The sequence below is a fragment of the Astyanax mexicanus genome, unplaced genomic scaffold (assembly GCF_023375975.1).
Source record: "Astyanax mexicanus isolate ESR-SI-001 unplaced genomic scaffold, AstMex3_surface scaffold_32, whole genome shotgun sequence".
Lineage (NCBI taxonomy): Eukaryota > Metazoa > Chordata > Actinopteri > Characiformes > Acestrorhamphidae > Astyanax > Astyanax mexicanus.
The window spans coordinates 3,353,483-3,375,672 of NW_026040042.1; the positions used below are offsets into that span (position 1 = coordinate 3,353,483).

Sequence of the window (22,190 nt, forward strand, 5' to 3'; positions counted from 1 at the left end):
GTATGTGTGTGTGTGTGTAGTGGTGTATGTGTGTGTGTGTGTGCGTGTGATGTGTGTGTGATGTGTGTGTGTGTGTGTGTGTGTGTGTGTGTGCAGTGGTGTGTGTGTGTGTGTGTGTGTGTGCGTGTGTGTGAAGGTGAGATGCTCTGTTTGTTGTATTTTGATGATCTTACTCCAGTGTCTCCAGTTTACAGTGTGAACTCTTCAGTCCAGCAGAGAGCAGCTTCACTCCTGAATCCTGCAGTTTATTATTATTCAGGTACAGTTCTCTCAGAGTTGAGGAGTTTGAGCTGAGAACTGAGGCCAGATCTGCACAGCTTTTATCTGATAGATTACAGTCCCGCAGCCTGAGAGAGAAATGATAATCCATTAGAAACACTGACATATAAACACACACACCCCTATTAGTATATATTTGAGATAATTATGCTTTATTCCACAATAGTTATACAATCCTTGTTTAATTAAAATATATCTAGTAAATATATATATATATATATATTGTGTAGAACAATTCATGAAATATTATACTATTATTTACTGAATTAAAATGAGTGAAGCTGAAGATGTTTTACATATTTAAGAAGTTTCCCTTCCTTTACTATAAACAATAATATGCACCTGAATACATATACATATCCTCGGAGGACTATTAATACTTTTTGTTTATTCCTTTATTTGTTTAATTTATACATACATATATACATTTAACATAGTTTGGGGGGGAGGGGGGGTTGGAGGGAGTGAGATGCAGAAGGGGGAGAAAAAAACAAGCAAACAAAAACAAAGAAAGAAAGAAAAAAAAGAAAAGATAAAAAATAGGAAAGAGACATACATATATATACAAAAATATAGCTAAACAGAAAACAGAATCATGAAGTTATGTGCAATTTTAACTGAGGATTTTGCTACGGTTTATATTTTGTTGGATTATTGTAATGTTTGAAATAGATGTGTCTAAATTGGGTCTGAATCTGTGTTTTTGGTGGGTTCTGAGTGTCTAGAGAGAGAGCTAGTCTGTTAGTAGATTTTTCCAGTGATTGATGTTAATGTTATTTTTGTTTTCCAGTTTATGAGGATGATTTTCTTGGTGATGACTCGCGACATTAAGATTATTCTATTGTTTTGTGGTGTTGTGTTAGTGGTTGGTGTGTCTCCTATTAGGCAGAGTGATGGTGTTGGGTGGATTTGGGTGGTGAGGGCATGAGATAGGAGGGTAATAACTTCTTTCCAGAACTGGTTAACGGGTGTGCAGTGCCACATAGCATGGATATAATTATCAACTGTGTTTTGATTGCAGTGTGTACAAATTGGTGAGATAGTGAATCCCATTTTATACATTTTGTGTGTGATGTAATGAACTCGGTGAATAACTTTATACTGGATAAGTTGTAAATTAGTGTTTCTGATCATGTTGTGATTATTATTACACACCTGGACCCAGAAATCAGCATTAGAAGTTAATGATAAATCTTCTTCCCATTGTTTGCACGGTAAGCTAATAGTAAGATTCAATTGAGATATTATTTTATATATTTTGGATAATATTTTATTTGTTGTAGTAATGCTAAGAAATTCTGAAATTGGTGTAGGCAGGTCTAATGTGATTGGGTTGATTTTTTAACAGATGAGTGATCTTAACTGGTGGTATTGTAAAAATTGAGTTCTCTCAATGCCGTATTTCTTGGTTAATTGTGGTAGTGACATTAAGGTGGTATTGTGATACATGTGTTTGAGGTGTGTGATCCCCTTTTTGATTCAAGGTGGGTAGTTTAGTGTTTTTTTATCAATGATAAAGTCCGGGTTGTTCCAGATGGGTGAATGTCTGGTTGGTGTGAGTACAGAGTTTGTTATCTTGTGAAAATAATGGTGGAAGTTTGGTGCCTCTAGGCCACCATGTGATTTTGAGTTCTGTAACATGGTGAGTTTGATTGTGGGTGGTTTATTTTTCCAGTAATATTCAGTTATTGTGGTATTTAGAATTTGAAACCAGGTGGGTGGGGGCTGAATGGGAATCATTGAAAATAAATAATTGATTTTTGGTAATACTGCCATTTTAATTGTAGCAATTCTGCCAGCAAGTGAAAGGGGAAGTGTTGTCCAACGGCGGAGATCATCACTTATTGATTTAGTTTAATGAGTTTAAATTGAGTTTAAACAACTCTGACAGCTGGGGGAGACCCTCACACCCAGATATGTAAATTAGTGCACATGGGGGTGGGTAGTGTTTTCAGTTTAACATCAAGTTTATTTATGTTTATTGGAGAATTGCAGATATTGACCAATTGATTGAATACTCTGATATTTTGGAATAATTTTCGATTGTTTGGATTGTTTATTTTATTGAAATAACTGTTTTTTGTAGAAATAGTAAGATATCACCTGCATATAGACTGATTTTATTTTGCATGTTGGGTGTTTGGATTCCTTTAATGTTTGTGTTTTGATGTATCGCTGCTGCTAGCGGTTCTATGAAGATAGAATAGATAAGGAGAGAGTGAGCATCTGTCACCGTAAACAGGTAAAAAGACTGAATGCAGATGCAGACTGGGTTTATTCAATAAACAATCCAAAAGACAGGCACGGGTCGAATCACAGGCAAACAGGGTATTCAGAGGAAAAGGCTGAGACGAAGTAAATAAACAAGGCTAGAGGTCAGACTACCAGAAAAACAATACGAATATAATGCTCAGAGCTTAGAGTTCAAATGAAATGCTAAGACTTCGCAGAGAGTCTCTTAACTGGAGCTCCTTTATAGAGCTGGTAATAGAGTTCAGGTGCTCAGGGTGGGGCCGGTGATTAAAACTACGGTGAAGCCAAGCGCTGTTGGGCAGGAGAGGGTGGAGTCGGCGGGCTGACAGTATCCTTGTCTAGTCCCCCGGTGTAGTGTGAAAGGTTGTGATATTACCCCATTGGTGTTGACTGTGGTCTTAGGTGCAGTGTATAAAATCTGTATCCAATTAACAAATGATTCTCCAAACCCGAGTTTTTGCAGTGTGGTGAATAAGAGTTTCCAGTTCACTCTATCAAAGGCTTTCTCTGCATCCAGGGTAACAACTGCTGTTGGTATGTTCTGGTGAGAGGTGTAATCTATTATGTTCACTAATCTGCACATATTGGTGGATGAATGTCGACCCTTGAGAAATCCAGTTTGATCAGGATGTATTAAATTATGGATTATTGTTTCTATTCTGTTGGCTGGAGCCTTGCTGATTATTGTTGTGTCTGTATTTATTAATGATAAGGGTCTGTAGCTGGATGGTAGGGTAGGGTCTTTGTTTGGTGTAAGGTGAAGGGAGATGAATGCAGTATTCATGTTTGTTGGTAGTTTTGCATTTTGTTTAATTTCTGATATCATTCTGTAAAACAGTTGAGATAGGGATGACCAAAAGTGTTTATAAATCTCAGCAGGGAATCCGTCAGGTCCTGGTGCTTTATTGTTAGGAATGTGTTTTAGGGTTCTGTAGAATTCTTCTGGAGATAATGATATTTCAAGTGTATGTTTTTGGTTTTTGGTTAATTTAGGCAGTTTGATGTGGTCCAGAAAGTTACTGATTTCATCTAAGTTGGTTTCATTGTCTGATGAATATACTTAAAAAAAAAAAAAATCTTTAAAGGGTGTCGTTAATTTCATCAGGTCTCTGTACTATTTTCCCTGCTGATTTTTTTATGGTTGGAATAATTGTTTTATCTTTTATTACACTTAATGAGATTTGCTAAATATTTTCCAGATTTATTTGAGTATTCAGTGTTTTCACGTCTCTATTTTTGTAATAAGAATTTAGTTTTCTTGTTTTTTAATTAATTTAGATCATATCTTAGTTGCCGAAGTTCTTTTTGCTTTTCTTCAGATATACTTATTCTACTTATATTCTTTAATTTTTTATTCTAACTTTACCTCATGTTCTGTTTCTTTCTTCTGTTAAAATGTAGCATATGATATTATTTTTCCTCTTAGAACCACTTTGCCAGTCTCCCATAAATGTGTTGGTGATGTGTCTGGAGAATCATTTATTTCTAGGAATGATGCCCACTCTCTTTTTATATAGCTGTTGAATTCTTGATCATTAAGTAGTGATGTGTTAAAGCGCCATCTAAAGGTCTGTTTATGTTGTTGGTTTGAATTCCATATCATTGAGACAGGTGCATGGTCACTTATTGTGATAGGGTGAATTTATATATGTACAATGTTTGAGAAAATTGAATTAATAATTAGAAAATAATCAATGTGTGAATATGATTTATGTACTGCTGAGTAAAATGTGAATTCTTTGGTTGTTGGATGATTTTGTCGCCACCCATCACCAAGACCAAAATCCTGCATGTACTGTTTTATTTTTTCAGTGGAATTCCAGTTGCGTGTGTTCTGAGTATGAACTGATCGGTCTAAAGATGAGTCTATAACTGCATTAAAATCGCTTCCAATCATGATTGAATAGTTCGATAGTGAGGAAATTTGTGTAAAAAAGTCATGAAAAAATTAGGGATTGTCAATATTTGGTCTGTAGATGTTAGCAATGGTAAAAGTGTGGTTGTTAATGGTGATATTTATGATGATAAATCGTTCATCTGGGTCTGTGATTGTAGTATTGTGTGTGAATGTGATTTTGTTATGTATTAAAATGGCTACACCTCTTTGTCTAGAGTTATAATTGGCTGTAAATATATGATTGTGTTCTACTGATTTCAGTTTATGTTGATTCTGTTAGGTGAGTTTCTTGTAGAAGGTATATATCTGCTTTTAAACGGCTGAGATGGAGGAGTATTTTAGTTTTTTTCTCTTGGGAGCCGATTCCATGTATGTTCCATGTAATACATTTTAATCATTGCAGGTTGGAGTGTTGTTGGGTGAATAAAGCATGATTGATTCAAACATGATTAAAACAAATAGAAGTAACATTTAAAAACATGTAAAAGAACAACAAGGAATTGGAAATAAAAAATAAAATAAGAATAAAGCATGAATAAAACATGATACAAAAGTGCCGTTACAGAATAAAAGTGGGCGGAGCTGCAGTGTTTTAAGCTAAGCTGAAGGCCTGATCAAACATGTAGGTTTTCAGTCTGGATTTAAAAGTGTTTAGAGTTGGTGTTCTTCTAATGCTCTCTGTTAACTGGTTCCATTTAAGAGCAGCGTAGTAGCTAAACGCTGCCTCTCCATGTTTAGTTTTTACTTTAGGAAGCTCTAACTGACCAGTTCCTGATGATCTGAGAGTTCTGCTCGGCTCATACTGCTGGAGAACATCAGATAAATATGCTGGTCCTGCACCATTAACACATTTATAGACAGTAACAGAACCTTAAAGTCATTTATGTAACATACTGGTATCCAGTGTAGGGATTTAAGGATGGGGGTGATGTGCTCCCTTCTTTTACTCCTAGTCAGAACTCTGGCTGCTGAATTCTGAATCAGCTGAAGCTGTTTGATGGTCTTTTTTGGGAGTCCAGTTAGGAGTCCCTTACAGTAATCAATCCTACTAGAAATAAAGGCGTGGATGAGTTTCTCCAGGTCTGCTTTAGACAGAAAATCTCTGATCTTATTTATGTTCTTTAGGTGATAAAATGCTGATTTGGTGACGGCTTTGACATGACTGTTAAAAGTGAGATCAGAGTCCATTTGTACACCACGATTACGCACTAGTTCTTTAGATTTTAGGCTTTTTGAATCCAGATAGACAGCTAATCTGTGCCTCTCATTACTATTCCCAAATAAAATAATCTCTGTTTTATCTTTATTGAACTGCAGAAAGTTCTGTCCCATCCATTTATTTATCTTCTCAAGGCTGAAGGCTGAAATAAACACAGTGAGTCAATGGGACCATAGTTGTTTGGGCAGAGGACCATGTAGATCTGAGTGTCATCTGCATAGCTGTGGTAAGATATCCCATAATAACGCATGATTTCACCCAGAGGAATCATATATAAATTAAATAAGAGTGGCCCAAGAATTGAACCCTGGGGTACACCACAGGTCACTGGCACAGTCTCACAGAAACATTATTTTCCAATTCCACAAAGTATTTTCATGAAGGTATGAACTGAACCATTTTAGGACAGTTCCAGAAAGTCCAACCCAGTTCTCAAGTCTATCTATGAGAATGTTGTGGTCAATGGTGTCAAAATCAGCACTGAGATCAAGCAGTAGTAGAATAGACATTTTTCCTGAGTCTGTATTTAAGCGAAGGTCATTGATAACCTTAATTAGCGCAGTCTCAGTACTATGATTGGGCCGGAAACCTGACTGAAATTGGTCTAGACAGTTATTTATGGACAGAAAGTGCATAACTTGCTTGAATACATTTTTTTAGAGATTGGTCTGTAATTGTTTAATAAGTTTGTATCTAAATTTTTCTTTTTTAAGAGAGGCTTCACAACGGCTGTTTCTAATGCATTTGGAAAAACACCCAACATGAGTGAGGTATTTACAATTTGAAGAATGTCTGCTGATATTGAGTAAAAAACATTCTTTAAAAACTTGGTTGGTAATGTATCAAGACTGCAAGTGGATGATTTGAGGTGACTCACTGTATCAATTAAAACTTCTTCATTAATAGTGCTAAATTGGGACATTTTGACTATGATGCTTTTGCATGGTTTTGGAGAGCACATGGGCTCATCGGTGGATATAGGTGTACTGAAGGCTTGTCTGATAGTGTATTTTAGTATTATTTATTTTTTGCAAACTCATTACATCTCTCAGTTGAGACTAGCTCAGAGGTCATATATGTAGGTGAGTTAGTTAGTCTGTCAACCACAGTGAAAAGAACTTTGCTATTGTTAATATTATTGTTGATAATGCTGGAGAAGTAGGATTGTCTAGATGTGCACATTATTTTATTGTAATCACGCAGTCTATCTTTAAAAATTTCTTTGTGAATGTGAAGCTTGGTTTTACGCCATCTGCGCTCAGCCTTTCTGCATTCTCTCTTTTGGAGCTGAACTGCAGTATCATTTCTCCATGGAGCTTTCTGCTTGCATGGCATGGTTTTAACTCTAACTGGTGCAATCTCATCTAAAACTCTAGCAGTTTTTGAGTTAAAACTATCCAGCAGAGTATCTACAGAGTCTGATGGTTTGCATGGTGCAGAGCACACTCTGCTCACAAAAAGTTCAGCTTTCATGTCATTTATCTGCCTTTTCTTGTGCCTAATCTTTCTGACTTCACTGAATTCAGCGCGAGGCTACAAACAATATAAAACTCAGTTCAGTTAAATAAAAACTAGTAAGGACCTGTAAGTTCATCAAATATTGTCAAATATAAAGGAGAGGTTGAGGTTTTGGTGAGCTGTTTTCATGATTTGAAACTGGAACTAACTGGAACTTTTATTATTCTGCGCAGAAAGCCTGTGATTGTGTTTAATGAGTTTATATTTTATATTATTTATTTTTTATTCATTTTAATTATTTTAATTATTTTATTAATCAAATATATATATATATATATATATATATATATATATATATATATATATATATATATATATATATATATATATATATATATATATTCCCCATGATTCCCATGTTCTTAGTTTATTGAAATAAATTTAATAATCTCTTATCATTCTTATCATTTTACTTTACTTTCACTGCTGTTATTATTTTCTTCATAAGATATAAATTCTTTACTTTTTATGTCAGTTTTTATGATGTTTTTAAAATGTCCTATTTTTCCTTGTATATATTTTATTCATCTATAGTAAATGTCAGTTTTTATTTCTATTTTTTAAAAATATTTTTAATCCCTTTTAAACTGTAAATGAGGGTCCCCCTCCGGTGTAAATAATTGATTGCTTGATTAATATTCAGTGTTGCAAACCCAGTTTTTATATAAACAATAAACAGAATAAAGAATAAAATAACTTTACTCTTCCCTAAGCTGCTGGTTTATCTGCAAAGCGTGACGGTGCAATTTCCTATGCGCTGTTAAAATAGGAATGAACAGAAGTCAGCGTGTAGCTGTGTCTTAAAGGGGATGGATACTGACACACTGATTGGTTTCATGTTACGCTCAAAACACACCCATGAATAATTAAGGGAATTAAAACACACCCTTTTGCGCCGTTGGAGCTGCGCAACGAGACCAAAGACACAGGACACGCCCCTAAATCTAGCTGAGCAAAGCGCAATTACCAAGTGTGCTATAGATCGTTAAAATAGGGCCCATAGAGTTCTCTGGCATAATTATCCTTGGGAATATTAATGTGAATGTTAAAATCACCAGCAATAATAAAATTATCAAATTCAGTAGAAATAAAAGACAGCATATCTGTAAAATCATCAATAAAATCAGCATTGTACCTTGGAGGCCTGTAGACAATTACTAGTAATATTCTTGGTGCCCCTTTTAAAACTGCACCTAAATATTCCAAAGATGTGGAGTCTCCAAGTGATAACTGCTTGAATTGGAATGTATCATCAAACAGCATAGCTACACCTCCACCTTTCTTGCCGGTACGTGAGACATTTAAAAAGTTAAAGTTTGGTGGAGCCGACTCAATTAATACACTTTCAGCACTACAAGAATTTAACCATGTCTCTGTTAAAAACAGAAAATCAAGCCCATAATTTGTAATAAAATCATTAATTAGATAAGACTTTTTAGTAAGAGATCTGATATTTAGCAGAGCTAATTTAATACCCTGTGCGTTTTGTTCCAAAGACTGTGGGTTACAATTTACATACTGTAGGTTGGATATATTCACATTATCTGACCTAAACTCTCTGTTCTTTCTGCTTCTGATAAGAACTGGAATGGGGGAGATAACTGGCACACAGGGTCCGTACTTGTTTTGAAAACATGTACTGCTGACATCACCATTGTAGCAGCACGGACCCAAAAGATATCAGTTTGCTGGATTACTTGTGCGGCCTCTTCCCTTATGGTGGAGGGAGGTGGGAGGGGCTCCTGCTGGTGAAGAAGTCGAGAGCGGAGCTGTCTGTCCGGTGGTTTAGGAGCTTGTCTCTTCTTTTTGGGTTGTGGGGGGGTTCGTTTATTTCCTTCTCATGTTCATGTTCACTGGGCTTCATTTTGGTCCCCTTTACTAACTCCTTGATTGGGGAGTGTAGTGGTGGTGAGGATGGGGGTTGCTGGGTCCGTGAGGCAGTAGGTGACTGTGGAGGAGAAGTTGTGCTGATTTTCCGCTGTACCTGAGGACTCGCTGACAGAGAAAGTGTCAGCCTTGTCCCTGCAGATACCAGCTTCTCCATGGTTGCTGGGAAGTTCAGGTGGGGTGATGATGGGGTGGAGATGGAGGATGATGATGATGAGGTGGAGATGGAGGATGGTGTGGAGTGTTCATGCAGTTGCGGTGTTTCCGGCATCTGATACAGCAGAACATGGCTCCCATCCGATAACTCCGCAGTCTCTGTGGGGGGAGGATGTTGTGTCTCTGTAGTGCAGACAGTGTCCTTGGGTGTTAAAGCTGACGTGTCTTCACCAGTGGGAACAGAGAAGTTGCACAGAGAAAAAATTATGTTCTGTGACAGGAATTTGACTCCCCTCTTGTTGGTGTGCAGTCCATCTCTCCTGAAAAACTCTCTCTTCCCAAAAAACAGATTGAAATTGTCAATGAAGTTCAGTCCGTTTGACCTGCAGGTTTTCTGAAGCCAAATGCCAAATGAACATATTGCAGCCCCTTGCAGGTAGAGGACCACTGATGAATGTCTGGATGTTGAACTTGCGCAGTGTGGTAAAAAGATCATTAAAGTCTCTTTTAACACCTCAGACTCCTCTTTCTTTGTATCGTTCTTTCCAACATGAACAATGATTCGTTTCACTGTTCTGTATTCAGCCAGTAGTGTTGGAAGCTTCTTATTCAGTTCAGAAACTGTGATGTTTGGCTCACATCGAACGATGAGTTTCTGATTATTTTTCATGCCATGAACAGAGTCATCCCCCAAAACAAGGGTGTCTGCTGAGCCCTGTGGCTCTCCTGGGGTGTTTTGAATGGCTGAATCTTCTGGTTCTTTCTGAATCAAACTGGCTGGTATTTAAAAAGTCATTAAGGTCTTGCAGTGACTCAAATCTGTTTTGCAAACTAAGTGACTGGAACTGATTTCCTCTGGCTCTGATCTCCGAGCAATAGCTTTAGCATTAGCATTAGCCAGATGTGCTATGTTAGCAGGAATGTAGGATACTACAGAGCTGTATGTGGCATGCCGTTTGGGTTTAGCTCCAATGCGAACCCATTGCTGGTTTTGCCCATATCTTTCAGCTGTACTCACATTACGGATGTCCACATGATCTGCTGGTCCAGTTCTGTTCGTCTCCACTGCTCGCTGCTCCGTTAAAAACCTGTTGTCCGCTGGCAGCACTCCCACTCTCCGATGGTCCTCGAACAGCGCAGAAATGCCAGTTCTTAAACTCTGATAACAAGGACCGATTTTTTTTTCCAAAACAGTCATTCTTTGTAGAAGATTGTATCAGTTCTGGCAGCACTGGTGCTCTGAACCCACACAAGGAGGCATTTTGTAGATTTTTCTTTAGCACTCTACAGGAACTTTTCTGATTCCTGTGCCTATGGGTCTACTATAAAATGTCCAAAAGAAACTAGAAAAAAATAAAATAAGAAACAAAATATGGTAGTGCTAGTGCTAATCTAAATAATGAGCTCAGACACTGTAGCTCGAAAATGTCTAAAAATAAAGAAAAGTATGAAAGATAGCAGAGATAGCAGAGCTAAGCAGAGAAGCGTCTGAACGGCACAGAAGCAGGAAGCAAAAGAACTCATAGTCAGAGCTCGCCTTTTTAGGAGTATTTAAACAGCCGCTAATTAAGTGTCAACACCCATAAAAGTGGGAATAAAAAGTAATTTTTTGTTGTTTTTCTAAAAGAATGTTGTATTTGCTAAGCTGAAAAAATTAGAAAGTATATGGTAAAACAATGTTTTCACAACAAAAACACAGCAGTATCCCATTCCCTCCAAATTTATATTTTTCAAGAGATCATGTGTGTGTGTGTGTATGTGAAGGTGAGATGCTCTGTTTGTTGTATTTTGATGATCTTACCACAGTTTCTCCAGTTTACAGTGTGGATTCTTCAGTCCAGCAGAGAGCAGCTTCACTCCTGAATCCTGCAGTTTATTATTATTCAGGTTCAGTTCTCTCAGAGTTGAGGAGTTTGAGCTGAGAACTGAGGCCAGATCTGCACAGCTTTTATCTGATAGATTACACCAATCCAGCCTGAGAGAGAAATGATAATCCATTAGAAACACTGAAATATAAACACACACACCCCTTAGGAAGGAGGTGTATTAGTATATTTTATATACTATTATTTTTTTCTTATTCTCATTACTCAGTGAACAATTTTTTCTTGCTTGATTACAAATTAAAAATCTGCCTATGTATAAAAAAACAAATACAGATAAAGTCCTCCCTAACAAACACACACACACACAGCTGCCTCTATCATTATTGTTTAGTAAATTAGCAAATTCTGATTTCTCTTAGTCACTTACTGTTAACCTTTCTGATTTTCAACTCTAGTACACTGTCCAGCAGACTCAGTGGAACTAGACAAACTAATCAGTTGTTTAGAAAGTTATTATTTTAGATTGTGTAGCTCCCCTTAAACACAAAAAAGAGAGACAAAAAAGCTTGCACCATGGTACAATGATCACCTTGTACCTTAAAGCAGTCAGTACAAAATTTATAATAATATCAATCAACTAAACTGAAAGTGTTCTATTCTGCATGGAAAGGCAGTCTTGTCAAATATAGAAAGAACTTAATAAAGCCCACTCAGTGTATCTGGCCTCTTTAGTGTTATTTCCAAATTAACTAAAAACCAGGCAGGTACTGAATCTCAGATTCCAGCCATTCACACCAGCAACGCTTTTATGGACTTCTTTGATAGAAAACTGAAAACATTCAGGATAAAATTCAACAGATAAATATGTCATCTGGTGTGGCTGATATAGGACAAAACTCAGTTACTGAAGTTATGATGAGTTTTTAACCCACTTCAACAGCTAGAACTAGAGAAAATTATCTCCTCATCAAACAGCACAACCAGCACACTTGATGCAGTTCCCTCAAAATGACTAAAACAGGTACAGCCATATATAATTAAACTTCTGTTAATGATAGTAAACTCATCGTTTACCCTGGGCCATGTACCCAAAGTCATTAAAACAGCGGCAATTAAACCTCTGATCAAGAAATGTGAGTGAGAATAAAGAAAATCGAGAAATGTGTAAAAGATGTGAAAACATTGATGTCTCACAATGTTCTCCTATTAAATAATGATAAAACAGAAATTCAAAGCTGCTAGAAATAAATGATCAGACTTAATGTTAAATCTGGCCGACTTCTCCGTCACACCTGGTGCAGCAGCTAAAAACCTTGGTGTTATCATAGGTTCAGATCTAGCATTCGATAAACACATATCTAATGTTACTAGAACAGCTTTTTTTTCACCGAAAAATTAGTCCATGCCTTCATTACCTCAAGGCTAGATTATTGTAATGCACTACTGTCAGTATGTTACTGCAGTAATTAAATAAACTTCAGCTAGTTCAAAATGCTGCAGCCAGGGTCCTTAATAAAACTAGAACATTTGAGCATATTAGTCCAGTCCTATCAGCACTGCACTGCTTCCAGTCAAATTCCACATAGACTATAAAATTCTCCTGTTAACGTATAAAGCCCTACACGGACTTGCTCCTGAGTATTTACGAGATCTCATCTCCTATTATGAACCACTGCGATTACTTAGATCTCAGGGTGCTGGTTTCTTAGTAGTTCCTAAAATTCAGAGGAGCTCTGCAGGAGGAAGAGCTTTCTCTTATAAAGCGCCTCAACTCTGGAATAATCTCCCCGAATATGTTCGGGACTCAGACACAGTCTCAATCTTCAAAAGTATAGACTGAAAACTTACTTGTTTAGTTTAGCTTTTGGTAATTAATGTTTTTCACTTTAGATAAGGCTGCAGATCCAGGGGTTCATGGACAGAGGGAATTGTAGGTAAACTGAGATGCTGGTGCTGCTGTTCTCCCACTGCACACGGTCACTCAGGTTTGTGGACGGTGCAGTGGGTGGATGCCGATGTTTCAGGGAGCCTCCGTGTCTATGTTACCTTCTGGCTCTCTACCTTTAGTTAGGCTGTTTTATTCAGTTCTGCCGGAGTCATTAGCCACACTCTGATAATGTTTTAAATTCTCTGTTTTACATAAATCCAGTTAAAACTAATTCCATCTCTCCGCTCCTCCGAGTTACTGACTGCCCACCTGTCTGACCCGATACCGATGGATGTTGGACCCCCAGGATCTCATGTCCCCTGTCCGTCCAAACTGATGGAAGTTTCTGAAGTCAGCTCTTCTCCATCACCCACCACAGGTCAGCTGCTCATCATCCATCTTACTCTCCACTACAGATTACATCCAAGCTTACATGAACTCTAACTGCTTCCATTAGTGGCGCTGCTATACTCCAGGATATAAAGACCTTTTAAAATTAATTTAAAAGTCATTTGACCAGTGGTGGGATGGGTACCACTTATATGTGTGTATTGGTCCTCCCAACGTTTCTTCCTCCTCCTGCAGCTCTAAGGGAGTTTTTCCTTGCCTCCGCGCTCACTGGGGGTTCTGTATTCTGTATTTTTTATGTTTAATGTTTTCCCTGATTCTTTGTCCTGTGATCACATTTCTGTAAAGCTGCTTTGTGACATCAATTGTAACTAGAAAAGGCAAAGTTCGTGAACGAACTTTAAGTTGGCTTGTCAAATAGTTACTAAGTTGTGTAGTGTGGTGTGGAGTGTGTGGGGTGTGGAGTGGGTTGTGGAGTGTGTTTGGTGTGGTGTGTTTGGAATGTGGGGTGGAGTGTGGTGTATGTGTGGTGGAGTGTGGGCTGAGTTGTGTGTATTAGGTGTGGAGTGTGTGTGTTGTGGAGTGTGTGTGGTGTGGGGTTTGTGTGGTGTGGAGTGTGTGTGGTGTGGGGTATGTGTGGTTTGAAGTGTGTGTGGTGTGGGGTATGTGTGGTTTGAAGTGTGTGTGGTGTGGGGTATGTGTGGTTTGAAGTGTGTGTGGTGTGGGGTTTGTGTGGTGTGGAGTGTGTGTGGTGTGGGGTATGTGTGGTTTGAAGTGTGTGTGGTGTGGGGTATGTGTGATGTGGAGTGTGTGTGGTGTGGGGTGTGGAGTGTCTGTGGTATGTGTGTGGTGGAGTGTGTGTGGTGTGGGGTATGTGAGCTGTGGAGTGTGTGTGTGGTTTAAAGTGTGTGTGGTGTGGGGTATGAAGTGTGTGTGGGGTGGAGTGTGTGTGGTGTGGGCTATGTGAGCTGTGGAGTGTGTGTGGTTTAAAGTGTGTGTGGTGTGGGGTTTGTGTGGTGTGGAGTGTGTGTGGTGTGGGGTATGTGTGGTTTGAAGTGTGTGTGGTGTGGGGTATGTGTGGTTTGAAGTGTGTGTGGTGTGGGGTTTGAAGTGTGTGTGGTGTGGGGTTTGTGTGGTGTGGAGTGTGTGTGGTGTGGGGTATGTGTGGTTTGAAGTGTGTGTGGTGTGGGGTATGTGTGGTTTGAAGTGTGTGTGGTGTGGGGTATGTGTGGTTTGAAGTGTGTGTGGTGTGGGGTTTGTGTGGTGTGAAGTGTGTGTGGTGTGGGGTTTGTGTGGTGTGGAGTGTGTGTGGTGTGGGGTATGTGTGGTTTGAAGTGTGTGTGGTGTGGGGTATGTGTGCTGTGGAGTGTGTGTGGTGTGGGGTGTGAAGTGTGTGTGGTATGTGTGTGGTGGAGTGTGTGTGGTGTGGGGTATGTGAGCTGTGGAGTGTGTGTGTGGTTTAAAGTGTGTGTGGTGTGGGGTATGAAGTGTGTGTGGGGTGGAGTGTGTGTGGTGTGGGCTATGTGAGCTGTGGAGTGTGTGTGGTTTAAAGTGTGTGTGGTGTGGGGTTTGTGTGGTGTGGAGTGTGTGTGGTGTGGGGTATGTGTGGTTTGAAGTGTGTGTGGTGTGGGGTATGTGTGGTTTGAAGTGTGTGTGGTGTGGGGTTTGTGTGGTTTGAAGTGTGTGTGGTGTGGGGTTTGTGTGGTGTGGAGTGTGTGTGGTGTGGGGTATGTGTGGTTTGAAGTGTGTGTGGTGTGGGGTATGTGTGGTTTGAAGTGTGTGTGGTGTGGGGTATGTGTGGTTTGAAGTGTGTGTGGTGTGGGGTTTGTGTGGTTTGAAGTGTGTGTGGTGTGGGGTTTGTGTGGTGTGGAGTGTGTGTGGTGTGGGGTATGTGTGGTTTGAAGTGTGTGTGGTGTGGGGTATGTGTGGTTTGAAGTGTGTGTGGTGTGGGGTATGTGTGGTTTGAAGTGTGTGTGGTGTGGGGTTTGTGTGGTGTGGAGTGTGTGACGTGTGGGGTATGTGTGCTGTGGAGTGTGTGTGGTGTGGGGTGTGAAGTGTGTGTGGTATGTGTGGGGTGGAGTGTGTGTGGTGTGGGGTATGTGAGCTGTGGAGTTTGTGTGTGGTTTAAAGTGTGTGTGGTGTGGGGTATGAAGTGTGTGTGGGGTGGAGTGTGTGTGGTGTGGGCTATGTGAGCTGTGGAGTGTGTGTGGTTTAAAGTGTGTGTGGTGTGGGGTTTGTGTGGTGTGGAGTGTGTGTGTGGTGTGGGTTATGTGTGGTTTGAAGCGTGTGTGGTGTGGGGTATGTGTGGTTTGAAGTGTGTGTGTGTGGTGTGGGGTATGTGTGGTTTGAAGTGTGTGTGTAGTTAGTGTGTGTGTGGTGTGGGGTGTGTGTGTGGTGTGGGGTGTGTGTGTGGTGTGGGTTATGTGTGGTTTGAAGCGTGTGTGGTGTGGGGTATGTGTGGTTTGAAGTGTGTGTGTGTGGTGTGGGGTATGTGTGGTTTGAAGTGTGTGTGTAGTTAGTGTGTGTGTGTGGTGTGGGGTGTGTGTGTGGTGTGGGTTATGTGTGGTTTGAAGCGTGTGTGGTGTGGGGTATGTGTGGTTTGAAGTGTGTGTGGTGTGGGGTGTGTGTGTGGTGTGGGTTATGTGTGGTTTGAAGTGTGTGTGGTGTGGGGTATGTGTGGTTTGAAGTGTGTGTGTGTGGTTTGGGGTATGTGTGGTTTGAAGTGTGTGTGTAGTTAGTGTGTGTGTGTGGTGTGGGGTGTGTGTGTGGTGTGGGGTATGTGTGGTTTGAAGTGTGTGTGGTGTGGGGTATGTGTGGTTTGAAGTGTGTGTGGTGTGGTGTGTGGTGTGTTGTGTGTGTAGTGTGGTATTGGTTCTGGTGTGGGTTGTGTTCAGCAGTATCTTCTCCATACAGATACAGTACTGAGGAGCAGGGCAGAGAGGGGGGCCGTGCGCAGGATCGGCTGGTGTGTGTGAGATGGCCAACATTCCGCCCATTCATTCCTATGGGGAAAGTTCGTACAATAATTTTACGAAAACCGTAAATCGTATCGGTGAGATCAGCATATCGTCTGAAACGTCTCTGCAAGTTCTGTATGTCTTGTGAATTTCGTGGTTCTAGCTTGAAAATTGTGACTTTTAGAGCAGTTTGAAAAAAGTGTGAATGGAAGTCTATGGGGAAAAAAGTGACTTTGACGGAACCGTGCTAGAACCCTGGTTCTCCGATCGCTTAGAAAAGCACAAGCACACTCCACGGCTATGGGTTCTACCATCCTGTGAAGTTTGGTGGTTCTAGCTCGAAAACTGTAGGAGGAGTAGCGTTGAGAAATTTTAGCGTAGAATAATAATAATAACTAGAAAAGGTAAAGTTCGTGAACGAACTTTAAGTTGGCTTGGAAAAGAACGCTAATAACGTTGAAAAGTTAAAATGGTTGCTAAGCTTTTTCCGTCTGAAGAGTGTGAAGAGTCATTGATATGCTGTTAACTTTTGGCTAAACGCTAAATGCTAAAAACGCTGAAATCTAAAAACATTTGGTTAAACGCTGAAATCTAAAAACGTTTGATTAAACGCTGAAATCTAAAAACGTTTGGTTAAACGCTGAAATCTAAAAACGTTTGGTTAAAAGCTGAAATCTAAAAACGTTTGGTTAAAAGCTGAAATCTAAAAACGTTTGAATAAACGCTGAAATCTAAAAACGTTTGGTTAAACGCTGAAATCTAAAAACATTTGATTAAACACTGAAATCTAAAAACGCTTGTTTAAATGCTGAAATCGTAAAACTTTTGGTTAAACTTTTGATTGCTAATGTGTTGCTAGGCAGTTGCTATCATTTCTGAAAAGGTTGCTAAGCTGTTGCTAGGTAGTTGCTAATGTTTTCCAGGTGGTTGCTAAGCTATTGCTAACTGGTTGCTAGGCAATTGCTAACATATACCAGGTAGTTGCTAAGGTGTTGCTAGGTGGTTGCTAGGGTGTTGCTAGGTTGTTGCTAAGGTGTTGCTATGGTATCTGGGGTGGTTGCTAAGATGTTGCTACGTGGTTGCTAGGGTGTTGCTATGGTATCCGGGGTGGTTGCTAAGGTGTCGCTAGGTGGTTGCTAGGGGGTTGCTAGGTGGTTGCTAAGGTGTTGCTATGGTATCCGGGGTGGTTGCTAAGATGTTGCTAGGTGGTTGCTAAGGTGTTTCTATGGTATCTGGGGTGGTTGCTAAGGTGTTTCTAGGTGGTTGCTAGGTGGTTGCTAAGGTGTTGCTATGGTATCCGGGGTGGTTGCTAAGATGTTGCTAGGTGGTTGCTAGGTGGTTGCTAAGTGGTTGCTAGGTGGTTGCTAAGGTGTTGCTATGGTATCTGGGGTGGTTGCTAAGGTGTTGCTAGGTGGTTGCTAAGTGGTTGCTAGGTGGTTGCTAAGGTGTTGCTATGGTAACCGGGGTGGTTGCTAAGGTGTTGCTAGGTGGTTGCTAAGGTGTTGCTAGGTGGTTGCTAGGTGGTTGCTAAGGTGTTGCTAAGGTGTTTCTAGGTGGTTGCTAGGTGGTTGCTAAGGTGTTGCTATGGTATCCGGGGTGGTTGCTAAGATGTTGCTAGGTGGTTGCTAAGGTGTTGCTATGGTATCTTGGGTGGTTGCTAAGGTGTTTCTAGGTGGTTGCTAGGTGGTTGCTAAGGTGTTGCTATGGTATCCGGGGTGGTTGCTAAGATGTTGCTAGGTGGTTGCTAAGGTGTTGCTATGCGGTTGCTAAGGTGTTGCTATGGTATCTGTGGTGGTTGCTACGGTGTTGCTAGGTGGTTGCTAGGTGTTGCTATGGTATCCGGGGTGGTTGCTAGGTGGTTGCTAGGTGGTTGCTAAGGTGTTGCTAGGTGGTTGCTAAGGTGTTGCTATGGTATCTGGGGTGGTTGCTAAGGTGTTGCTAGGTGGTTGCTAGGTGGTTGCTAAGTGGTTGCTAGGTGGTTGCTAAGGTGTTGCTATGGTAACCGGGGTGGTTGCTAAGGTGTTGCTAGGTGGTTGCTAGGTGGTTGCTAAGGTGTTGCTATAGTATTTGTGGTGGTTGCTAAGGTGTTGCTAGGTGGTTGCTAGGCAGTTGCTATCATTTCTAAAGTGGTTGCTAAGTGGTTGCTAGGCAGTTGCTAACGTTTTCCTAATGGTTGCTAAGGTGTTGGTAAGTGGTTGCTAGGCTGTTGCTATCATTTCTAAAGTGGTTGCTAGGCAGTTGCTATCGTTTCTAAGGTGGTTGCTAAGTGGTTGCTAACGTTTTTCTAGTGGTTGTTAAGGTGTTGCTAAGTGGTTGCTAGGCAGTTGCTAACGTTTTCCAGGTGTTTGCTAAGTGGTTGCTAACTGGTTGCTAGGCAGTTGCTATAATTTCTAAAGTGGTTGCTAAGTTGTTGCTAAGTGGTTGCTAGGCAGTTGCTAACGTTTTCCAGGTGGTTGCTAAGGTGTTGCTAAGTGGTTGCTAGGCAGTTGCTAACGTTTTCCAGGTGGTTGCTAAGGTGTTGCTAAGTGGTTGCTAAAACCTGGCTGGGGTGCCGGGGTGTCCAAACTTTTGACTGCTAGCTGCTCCATACAGCAGCTCCTCCATACACTCACAGTACTGGAGGAGCAGGGGAGAGAAGGGGTTCCGTGCGCAGAGCTGCTCGTGTGTGAGATGGAACTCTGGGCCCCCCATTCATTTCTATGGGAAAACTTCGTACGACATTTGTACGAAATCCGTACGACGTATCGTTTCGTAAAGCATATTTTCGGAAAGAACTCACTAAGTTCTATAGACCATCCGAATTTCGTCTTCATATCTCAAAAATTCTGACGTTCACAGCCGTTCAAAAATCTTCTAGTTCATTGTCTATGGAAAAAAGGGCGTACGTTTACGAAGTTTTTACGAAAACCGTACGATATATCGCTCCAAAAAGCACAAGCAACGTAATTCACTATAGGTCCCACGATCCCTGAAAGTTTCGTGATTCTACGTTAAAAGCCCTAGGAGGAGTAGCGTTTAACAAAAGTGAGGAAGAATAATAACTAGAAAAGGCAAAGTTTGTGAACGAACTTTAAGTTGGCTTGTCAAATAGTTACTAAGTTGTGTAGTGTGGTGTGGAGTGTGTGGGGTGTGGAGTGGGTTGTGGAGTGTGTTTGGTGTGGTGTGTTTGGAATGTGGGGTGGAGTGTGGTGTATGTGTGGTGGAGTGTGGGGTGAGTTGTGTGTATTAGGTGTGGAGTGTGTGTGTTGTGGAGTGTGTGTGGTGTGGGGTTTGTGTGGTGTGGAGTGTGTGTGGTGTGGGGTATGTGTGGTTTGAAGTGTGTGTGGTGTGGGGTATGTGTGGTTTGAAGTGTGTGTGGTGTGGGGTATGTGTGGTTTGAAGTGTGTGTGGTGTGGGGTTTGTGTGGTGTGGAGTGTGTGTGGTGTGGGGTATGTGTGGTTTGAAGTGTGTGTGGTGTGGGGTATGTGTGCTGTGGAGTGTGTGTGGTGTGGGGTGTGAAGTGTGTGTGGTATGTGTGTGGTGGAGTGTGTGTGGTGTGGGGTGTGTGAGCTGTGGAGTGTGTGTGTGGTTTAAAGTGTGTGTGGTGTGGGGTATGAAGTGTGTGTGGGGTGGAGTGTGTGTGGTGTGGGCTATGTGAGCTGTGGAGTGTGTGTGGTTTAAAGTGTGTGTGGTGTGGGGTTTGTGTGGTGTGGAGTGTGTGTGGTGTGGGGTATGTGTAGTTTGAAGTGTGTGTGGTGTGGGGTATGTGTGGTTTGAAGTGTGTGTGGTGTGGGGTTTGTGTGGTTTGAAGTGTGTGTGGTGTGGGGTTTGTGTGGTGTGGAGTGTGTGTGGTGTGGGGTATGTGTGGTTTGAAGTGTGTGTGGTGTGGGGTATGTGTGGTTTGAAGTGTGTGTGTGTGGTGTGGGGTATGTGTGGTTTGAAGTGTGTGTGGTGTGGGGTTTGTGTGGTTTGAAGTGTGTGTGGTGTGGGGTTTGTGTGGTGTGGAGTGTGTGTGGTGTGGGGTATGTGTGGTTTGAAGTGTGTGTGGTGTGGGGTATGTGTGGTTTGAAGTGTGTGTGGTGTGGGGTATGTGTGGTTTGAAGTGTGTGTGGTGTGGGGTTTGTGTGGTGTGGAGTGTGTGTGGTGTGGGGTATGTGTGGTTTGAAGTGTGTGTGGTGTGGGGTATGTGTGCTGTGGAGTGTGTGTGGTGTGGGGTGTGAAGTGTGTGTGGTATGTGTGGGGTGGAGTGTGTGTGGTGTGGGGTATGTGAGCTGTGGAGTTTGTGTGTGGTTTAAAGTGTGTGTGGTGTGGGGTATGAAGTGTGTGTGGGGTGGAGTGTGTGTGGTGTGGGCTATGTGAGCTGTGGAGTGTGTGTGGTTTAAAGTGTGTGTGGTGTGGGGTTTGTGTGGTGTGGAGTGTGTGTGTGGTGTGGGTTATGGGTGGTTTGAAGCGTGTGTGGTGTGGGGTATGTGTGGTTTGAAGTGTGTGTGTGTGGTGTGGGGTATGTGTGGTTTGAAGTGTGTGTGTAGTTAGTGTGTGTGTGTGGTGTGGGGTGTGTGTGTGGTGTGGGGTGTGTGTGTGGTGTGGGTTATGTGTGGTTTGAAGCGTGTGTGGTGTGGGGTATGTGTGGTTTGAAGTGTGTGTGTGTGTGGTGTGGGGTATGTGTGGTTTGAAGTGTGTGTGTAGTTAGTGTGTGTGTGTGGTGTGGGGTGTGTGTGTGGTGTGGAGTGTGTGTGTGGTGTGGGTTATGTGTGGTTTGAAGCGTGTGTGGTGTGGGGTATGTGTGGTTTGAAGTGTGTGTGGTGTGGGGTATGTGTGGTTTGAAGTGTGTGTGGTGTGGGGTATGTGTGGTTTGAAGTGTGTGTGGTGTGGGGTATGTGTGGTTTGAAGTGTGTGTGGTGTGGGGTTTGTGTGGTTTGAAGTGTGTGTGGTGTGGGGTTTGTGTGGTTTGAAGTGTGTGTGGTGTGGGGTTTGTGTGGTGTGGAGTGTGTGTGGTGTGGGGTATGTGTGGTTTGAAGTGTGTGTGGTGTGGGGTATGTGTGGTTTGAAGTGTGTGTGGTGTGGGGTTTGTGTGGTGTGGAGTGTATGTGGTGTGGGGTATGTGTGGTTTGAAGTGTGTGTGGTGTGGGGTATGTGTGCTGTGGAGTGTGTGTGGTGTGGGGTGTGAAGTGTGTGTGGTATGTGTGGGGTGGAGTGTGTATGGTGTGGGGTATGTGAGCTGTGGAGTGTGTGTGTGGTATGGAGAGTGTGGGGTATGTGTGGTGTGGGGTGTGAAGTGTGTGGTATGTTTGGGGTGGAGTGTGTGTGGTGTGGGGTATGTGAGCTGTAGAGTGTGTGTGTGGTATGGAGTGTGTGGGGTGTGGGGTATGTGTGGTGTGAAGTGTGTGTGGTGTGGGGTATGTGAGCTGTGGAGTGTGTGTGTGGTATGGAGTGTATGTGGTGTGGGGTATGTGTGGTGTGGAGTGTGTGGTGTTGTGTGAATTGTGTGTGGTATGTGTGGGGTGGAGTGTGTGTGGTGTGGGGTATGTGAGCTGTGGAGTTTGTGTGTGGTTTAAAGTGTGTGTGGTGTGGGGTATGAAGTGTGTGTGGGGTGGAGTGTGTGTGGTGTGGGCTATGTGAGCTGTGGAGTGTGTGTGGTTTAAAGTGTGTGTGGTGTGGGGTTTGTGTGGTGTGGAGTGTGTGTGTGGTGTGGGTTATGTGTGGTTTGAAGTGTGTGTGGTGTGGGGTATGTGTGGTTTGAAGTGTTTGTGGTGTGGAGTGCGTGGGGTGTGGAGTGTGTGGGGTGTGTAGAGTGTGTGGTGTGGTGTTGGTTGTGTGTGGGGTGGGGTGTGGAGTGTGTTTGGGGTGGGATGTGGAGTATGTGGTGTGGGGTATGTGTGGTGTTGAGTGTGTGTAGTGTGGGCTGTGGACTGTGTGTGGTGTGGGGTGTGTGTGGTGTGTAGAG

General features: G+C 41.8%; 1 protein-coding gene across 1 annotated transcript in view; it reads right to left on the reverse strand.

Moving 5' to 3' along the window:
- LOC103029152 (NACHT, LRR and PYD domains-containing protein 3-like) overlaps positions 1-22,190 on the reverse strand; it is a 442,571-nt gene that overhangs the window by 390,229 nt on the left and 30,152 nt on the right. The window lies entirely within an intron of this gene.